The following is an 8,546-nucleotide window of genomic DNA, read 5'->3' as shown; positions in this document are numbered from 1 at the left end:
GTCACCTGTCCGACCCCATGGGGGTGGGCTACAGTCCATGGGGTCACAAAGAGTCAGATGCAACTGAGCAACTGAGCACACAGTGGTCATTCTGGCTCTGCAGAACCTCACCGGGCAGAGGTGGCTCCAAAAACAGACCAGCCTGTGCTGCACAACAGACTGAATCAGGCCGAGGGAACCCCAGCCAGAAGCAAAAACGAAGTGCTTTGGTCCGCCCCAGGGACATATCCTGGGGGAAATGTACCAATTCTGTTTCAACTTTTTAAAATTTTATATTTATTTATTTATTTTCATCACATGGCATGTGGGATCTTAGTTCCCTGACCAGGGATAGAACCTGAGCCCCCTGTAGTGAAAACTCAGAGTCTTACCTGTTCCCCTTTTTGAAGCATTAAAAACGATTCTCAGGCTTCCTTCGTGGTCCAGTGTTTAAGAAGCTCCTTGAGGCGGTGAGTGCTTAATCTCTGGCCTTGTGGCTTAGTTTTTCTCTTGGTTTGGACGCGATGCCTCTGTTGCAGCCATGCTCCGCCAGATCATCGGTCAGGCCAAGAAGCATGCTAGCTTTATCCCCTTCTTCATATTTATTGGAGGGACTGGAGCAGCACTGTGCCTGGTGTTGTTCAATCCCAGTGTCAGCTGGGACAGAAAGAAGAACCCAGAACCCTGGAACAAACTAGGTCCTAATGATCAGTACCAGTTCTACTCTGTGAATGTAGATTACCGCAAACTGAAGAAAGAAGGTCCAGACTTCTAAGTGAAATATTTCCCTATAAAGCTGTTTAGAATGAAGGTCTTCCAGAAGCCATCTGCACAATTTTCCACTTAACCAGGAAATATTTCCCCTCTAAATGCACGAAATCGTGTTGGTGTATTGTGTTGGGGTTTACACTGATGAATAAATAGTCTGAAACTTGAAAAAAAAAAAAAAAAAAAGAAGCGCCTTGAAATGCAAGGGACACCTGTTTGACCCCTGGTCCGGGAAGATCCCACATGCTGCAGAGCAACTAAACCATGTGTCACAACTACTGAGCCAGCGCTGTGGAGCCCGAGAGCCAAAACTACTGAGCCCACACACCGCAGCTGCTGAAGCCTGTGTGCCTGGAGCCCGTGCTCTGCTACAAGAGCCGTTGCCAGGAGAAGCCTGCGCATAGCAACAGAGAGTGGCCCCTACTCCTCGCAGTCTGAGTGCAGCAACAAAGACCTCCCATAGCCAAAAATAAATAAATAAACCTTAAAAAAAAAAAGATTCTCCTTACTCTAGGGGTCTCAGGTGCGGTTCCCTATTTTAAATTTGGTAGTTTCTTCCCTATTTTGTGAGTTTCAGTGTAGCACAGTCTTCCCATAGTCAGTCATTGTGGCAATGATTTTGTATCTATCCTTTCCCATAGTCTTTGCAGCTCTCTCTTGGGTAGATACTATTTCTTGTTGTCTCCACTCTATAGATAAGAAACTGAGGCTTGAAAAGGTTAACCAACATACCTGAGTCTGTCTGACACCAGCCCTTTTGCTTGTCACCACAACACTTACCTGCCTTGGGGGTGGGTTATCCATAAGACACCTAGGGCACCCCGACAATCTGCCCAGATTACCTAGTGAAGAGAATGCTAAGGCTTGTCTGGACCAAAAGCCAATAAGAGAAATGACCGTGTGATACAGGGCCCAGCTGCTGCTGCTAAGTCGCTTCAGTTGTGTCCGACTCTGTGCGACCCCATAGACGGCAGCCCACCAGGCTCCCCCGTCCCTGGGATTCTCCAGGCAAGAACACTGGAGTGGGTTGCCATTTCCTTCTCCAATGCATGAAAGTGAAAAGTGAAAGTGAAGTCGCTCAGTTGTGTCTGACTCTTCGCGACCCCATGGACTGCGGCCTACCAGGCTCCTCCGTCCATGGGATTTTGGGGTGCCAATGCCTTCTCCGACAGGGCCCAGCAGTTGTTATAAATCTGATTAAGACATAGTTCATTGTATTAGTTGGGGTCCCTTATAGAATATATTCCTCTGAGAGTTTAGTAAAGGGAAAAAAATTGTCTTTTGCAAATCACTGACCTGACTCTTCCAATCAGACTGTAGCAATAGCTAATTCTTATACAGAATTCACCACATGTGATAGGCCTGTTATGAGATCTGAATATGCCTTGGCTCATTTATCATAAGAGCATGGTTTTATTTTATATCATCCCCATTTTTTTAATTAAAAAAAAAAAAGAAGCACAGAGAAGTTAAATAACTGCCTAAGTAAGTGGTAGAGCTGGGCTTCAAAGCAACACAATCTGGTTCTGGGGTTTGTGTGGCTAATCAAACATTTACTGCTTCCTATATAATTTGTAACATCCTTTTTCCCTCTTTGCTTTGACTGCCAGGAAACTTGGAGCTGTGGTTTCTTTTTTTGCTCTGTCACAGTTGCTATTCTTAGAAAACTTGACCTAGCATTTCTGCTATAATTAGTCAATTTTTCATTTTTCTTGCCTCCTTCTCCACTGGCCTTTGGTCCAGGCTTTCATTGCTCCTTGATTCTTGCTCTTTAATTAAGCATCACGTAGGCTTGTGGCTACAATGGAAACCATCTCAAAACCCTTTTGGGAATAGAAAGGATGAAGTGAATCAGTGAGATGAACAGAGACTATTTCTTGCCCGACTGAACCAGCTGGACACAGTCAGTACCAATTGGACGTCTTTAAGCAGCTTTTCTATGACCAACACCTTGCTTTGTGAAGTGGAGGTCATAACAATGAACCCAAGTTGGTCCCAGTGTTTGTTAAAGTGATGCCAACTGCTAAAATAGAGAAATCCTGAAGAGACCAACATCTGACACCAGGTAGAAGTTGGTTCAGGGTGGTACCATCCAGTCAAACGACCTGAGTGAAACCCGGGCTGACCAACGTTCTCCCGTGTTCAACATGTGATTTCCTGAGTTCATCTGTGTTGGCATGCAGTTGGCGTGCAAGTGTGCTAAGTCAGTCGTGTCCAGCTCTTTGAGACCCTTGGACTGTAGCTCATCAGGCTCCTCTGTCCACGAGATTCTCCAGGCAAGAATACTGGAGTGGGTTGCCACACCCTCCTCCGGGGGATCTTCCTGACTCAGGGACCGAACCTGTGTCTCCTGCATTGCAGGCAGTTTCTTTACCAGTAGCGCCACCTGGGAAGCCCATGCCGTTGGCAGACAGAGAGAAAAGACAGAGCTTTGAGACAGCATACATAGTTTTTAACTTGGATTGGGCCTGGACATGGCACACATCGTCCTGCCCATAGCCCATTGTCACATACTTAGTTGCAAGGGGTGCTGGAATATGTAGTCTGGGCTGCTTTTCTCTGAAACAACTCTACACACGGAAGAGGAACGTCTTTGGTGAATAGCTGGTGTTATTTCAGTTCACAAAGACTTACAATTATTGAACCTTTGTAAAATGGCTAAGCATACCATGCGGTGTATACTATGGTTATGAGAAGGGCAATGGTCTTCCTCTGTTTATAAGGAACCATGAGCAAAATGAAGTATTTACATTTTAGACCAAACATATTTGTTCAACAGAGGAAAGGATTACGGTGGGAGAGAGAGAGTTTGTCATGGTAGGAACTATTGAAGCAGAGGCTGAATTTTCCCTATGATGAAGGCTCCAGAAGGAGTCAGATAAGATGCCTCCTACTAGTCCTGATAACTTTGACCTTCTCTACTAGGCTCCAGGGGGCTTCCTGGGTGGTGCAGTGGTAAAGAATGTGCCTGCCAATGCAGGAGAGGCAAGAGATGCAGGTTTGGTCCCTAGGTAGGGAAGATGGCAACCCATTCCAGTATTCTTGCCTGGAAAAATCCCAGGGACAGAAGAGTCTGGCGGGCTCTATAGTCCGTGGGGTTGCAAAGAGTTGGACATGACTGAGCATGTAGGCAACGCACTAGGCCCCAGAGTCACCTCCGAGCACTTATTTTGTGTCAAGTTCCAAGTGGCGTTTGGGGGACCCAGAAAACAAAGGAGACGGGGTTCTGACTCTCAGGTTACTCACTGTCATGAGTTGAAATAGGACATCTGGGAAGCAGGACAGTGGAGTGGCCTGAGCTCCAGAAACACAAGGCTGGCATTTAACTCCTAGCTGTGCGAAATTGCAGAAACCACTTGACCTCTCTGGTTCTCAGTTTCTTCATTTATAACATAGGGACAATAGTTACCTTCATAGATTCTGAGGGCTCAGAGACAGTTACTTTAGCGCATTTGTAGCACAGCACCTGGTAGGTAGTGAGCACTTCTTTTTATCAGCAGCAGTGTTTTTACGATGTCACTTCACTTTTTCAGCCTTCGATTTCTCATCTGTAGAATGAAATTAACCAACTTCCATCACGGGATTGGAGTCTCGCTGGGCTGTGGGGTCTGGGGTCTGCCGTTTCTTCTTGCATCCTACTCATGATGTCAGGACGAGAAGATTATGGACCACAACCGGCATCGTCCTGGGACACAGCAGGAACCTGGGCGAACCAGGACGCGATTTCCTGGCTGCGCTCCCGGGAAGGACGTTTGTGCTGGGTCCCATCCCCCGGCCAGTCCGGCTCAGGAAACGCGGAGAGAAAGCCAGGAACCAGGCCTGCCGGCCCCGCGGCCCCTCCGCGCCTCCCCCACTCGGCTGCCCCCGACTGCAGGAAGCCGGCCGGCGGGAACGCCCTGCCCAGCGGGTGGGAACGGCCTCGCCGGCTTCCCAGGCCCGCGGCGGCGCGGAGCTGTCACTGCGGCAGGCGCGCCGCCTCCCCCGCCGCTCGCGCTCCCGCTGCAGCCGGTCCATCAGGATCGCAGGCAAGCGCCGCAGCCCCGGTCCCGGGCGCCCGAGCCGAGTGGCCTGGGTCCCGCGGACGGCAGCGCCCACCCGGCACGGAGCCCACGCCGCGGGGGGCCGGACTGGGGAGGGAGAGGTGGCCGAGCCTCTCTTTGCGGAGGTGAGACGCTGAGGCCCGAGGGTTTGTAGGTGAGTGGTCCAAGGTCATGGCTAGTAAACTATAGGGCCGGAATTCGACCCATGGGCTGCTTGACTCTAAAGTTTGTGTCTTGAGTCTGTGGACCTTGTCCCGGTTCGTGAGGGGCTCGGGAGGGTCCAGGTTGTATGGAGGCCCGAGAACAGGAGGCCTGATTCTGGGGGTAATTGATGACCTCCTAGAGGTCTGTGAACGCCTGGATTTTGTGCAAAGCCTGTTGTAGGTTGCATTTTTCCCCCCTCAGTTTCAAAGTGTCAGTGACTCCAAAACAGTCTTAGCTTTCCAAGGAGCAGGAGTTGATGCTGGCTTTTTTAGGGCCTGAGCCGCCTCTATAGTCTATAGCATTTAAGAATGTCTCTGCAGGGGAGGGGCTTGGGATCCTTACAGGTTCCCAGGATCTTTCTCCTGGATCTTGAGAATCTTTTTATGGAGTTCCGGGGTCTGTCTCTGAATGTGAGGTCCTCATAGGGCCCTGGTGTCTTGTCTGAGGTTCTGAGAATCTCACTGTAAGGTTCCCGTGGTGTGAGTTCTAAACCTGGGCCTCATGATCCCTATGAACCCCTTGAAACTGCAGGCAAGATTCTGTGGGTCTGTCTGTGTCCATGTAGTTCCTAGGAGAGGTTTCATGGATTTCACCAGATTCTCAAAGAGGGCTCTGACCCCTCAATCTGGGGAAAATATTGCTTTGGAGCATCCTACGTTAGACAGGCCTTGCTCCCTCTCCCTAGTAAGAGTCAGGAAAAAATAGGAGAGAGGAGATAAAAGGTGGTGTTGTCTAGTAGCGGAATATGTGTTTGGGAGTGAGGCCTTCTGGGTTAAAATCCCAGCTTTACCACTTACCAGCTGTGTGACCTTGAGCAAATTTCTTAACCTCTCTGAGCCTCAAGGCCACCTCCTCTAGGAAACCTTCCCTGTGTCCAGAATTCAATTAGGTCCCCACTCCACATTCCCCAAGCTCTCATTGCACCTGGCCTGATACTCTGGGGGATTTAATGCAGTTGTTATGAAGTAATTGATTGTGCTTAATATTTTCTTGTCCCTCCACCCACCAGTCTTTTTTGTTTGTTTTGGTTTTTGAAACTTTTTTTCTTTGAGCACTGCTTTAAAAAAAAACCACAAAAACTTTTTATTTACTTATTTGGCTGCCCTGGGTCTTAGTTGCCATATGGGAGATGTCTGTTGGATCATGCAGGATCTTTCGTTGTGGCTCGTGAATTCTCTAGCTGTGGCCCATGGGCCTCTGTAGTGGTGGCATGGGCCTAGTTGTTCTGTAGCATGTGAGATTGTCGTTCCCAGACCAGGGATTGAACCTGCAGCCCCTGCACTGCAAGGCGGATTCTTAACCACTGCACCACCAGGGAAGTCCCTTCATCAGTCTTAAGGTCCAAGAAGGCAGGGACCTTTGCTGTCTTACACGTTAGGCTCTCAACCATTTGTTATGAAATAAAGAAAAGAATGAAGGAACCAAGGAAACACCAGACCCTGTCCTGGAGGCAGAAAGGGATCAGAAATGAATAAGCATTGTTCCCCTCCTTGAGAAGGTCCCAGGCTAGTGGGGGGACTAATCCATGTTTGTGTGAGGAAGACTGTCCTAAATGTGTTAATGGGGAGTAAAACATTCATGGGGATACACACAAACAGGAATGTGCCAAGCAGAATCATTCCCAGAAGAGCTGATGTAACAACTTCTCTTTGTGATACAACTTCAGTTCAGTTCAGTTGAGTCGCTCTGTCGTGTCCAACTCTTTGCGACTCCATGAATCATAGCGCGCCAGGCCTCCCTGCCCATCCCCAATTCCTGGAGTTCACCCAAAGCCATGTCCATCGAGTCGGTGATGCCATCCAGCCATCTCACCCTCTGTCATCCCCTTCTTCTCCTGCCCTCAATCTTTCCCAGCATCAGGGTCTTTTCCAGTGAGTCAGCTCTTCGCATCAGGTGGCCAAAGTATTGGAGTTTCAGCCTCAGTGTCAGTCCTTACAATGATCACCCAGGGCTGATCTGCTTTAGAATGGACTGGTTGGATCTCCTTGCAGTCCAAGGGAAGCTCAAGAGTCTTCTCCAACACCACAGTTAAAAAGCATCAATTCTTCAGCGCTCAGCTTTCTTTATAGTCCAACTCTCACATCCATACATGACCACTGGAAAAACCATAGCCTTGACTAGACAGACCTTTGTTGGCAAAGTAATGTCTCTGCTTTTTAATATGCTGTCTAGGTTGGTCATAACTTACCTTCCAAGGAGTAAGCATCTTTTAATTTCATGGCTGCAGTCTCCATCTGCACTGATTTTGGAGCCCAGAAAAATAAAGTCAGCCACTGTTTCCACTGTTTCCCCATCTATCTGCCATGAAGTGATGATGGGACCAGATGCCATGATCTTAGTTTCCTGAATGTTGAGCTTTAAGCCAATTTTTTCACTCTCCTCTTTCACTTTCATCAAGAAGCTCTTTAATTCTTCTTCACTTTCTGCCATAAGGGTGGTGTCATCTGCATATCTGAGGTTATTGATATTTCTCCCGGCAATCTTGATTCCAGCTTGTGCTTCCTCTAGCCCAGCGTTTCTCATGATGTACTCTGCATAGAAGTTAAATAAGCAGGGTGACAATATGCAGCCTTGACGTACTCCTTTTCCTATTTGGAACCAGTCTGCTGTTCCATGTCCAGTTCTAATTGTTGCTTCCTGACCTGCATACAGGTTTCTCAAGAGGTAGGTCAGGTGGTCTGATATTCCCATCTCTTTCAGAATTTTCCATGGTTTATTGTGATCCACACAGTCAAAGGCTTTGGCATAGTCAATAAAGCAGAAATAGATGTTTTTCTGGAACTCTTTTGCTTTTTCGATGATCCATTGGGTGTTGGCAAAAGCATTTAACTTACGTAAAATATCCAGGTATGTCCTAACTCCCGAGAGATGGGCAAACTGCTCCTGGAAGAGTTCAGTGACTTGCCTGAAGCCACGCAGGCAGTCACAGTGGCCTGAGTGCACAGCTCACTCACTTTGGAACTCAGTCCTCATACTTTAGGAATTGGGTTTTAATGTTGTGAAGGTCTTCCTTTAGATTCCTCTAGATGTGAGACTTTGGGCAAGTTACTTTACTTTCTTAAGCCTTGTTTTTCTAATCTGCAAGGTGGGAATAATGACTTTCATAACCTGTGTGGTGCTTGGTTTATAGTGAAGGATCTATAGGCGTTTGTTGAGTGAATGTGTTCACTCACCAAATGCGTGTGCGATGCGTGGTCTGAAATGTGAGGAGACTTAAAAGCATGCCATTTGAGGGTTGGAGGAGAAACTGAGGGTGATTTTATCCCTTCCCACTCTCACTTTCTATGATCCTGTGAGACTTAAGCACTGGCCTCAACCACATTGTTCGAATGTATTGTTTGCACACCAACTAAAGTGAACCAACTTGGGCTTGGTTAGCTTTCTATTTACATGTATCTTTACTGCTACTTTTCTGATGACCAAGTGATACATCCTCCTTGTAAAAAATTTAAATTACAGAAAGATATAATGAGAGAAATTAGAATGCAGACAGGTTTAGGCACGGTGGGTATAAGATGCTGACAGATTGTTATTCCTTGGGAGGTGGGAATGGGG

General features: G+C 47.7%; 1 long non-coding RNA gene and 1 pseudogene across 1 annotated transcript in view; both read left to right on the top strand.

The window, feature by feature from the left end:
* Positions 521–921, top strand: LOC102185130 (annotated as a pseudogene).
* The window catches only part of LUZP1, a 101,082-nt gene continuing 97,379 nt past the window's right edge, over positions 4,844–8,546 (top strand). The window contains exon 1 of the long non-coding RNA XR_001918824.1: positions 4,844–4,941. This is a non-coding gene — a long non-coding RNA (leucine zipper protein 1). The remainder of the gene's footprint in view (positions 4,942–8,546) is intronic.

The sequence above is a fragment of the Capra hircus genome, chromosome 2, assembly GCF_001704415.2.
Source record: "Capra hircus breed San Clemente chromosome 2, ASM170441v1, whole genome shotgun sequence".
In the NCBI taxonomy this organism is placed as follows: domain Eukaryota; kingdom Metazoa; phylum Chordata; class Mammalia; order Artiodactyla; family Bovidae; genus Capra; species Capra hircus.
Note: the sequence above shows the minus strand (reverse complement) of the source record. Positions and strands in the feature narration are given on the sequence as shown.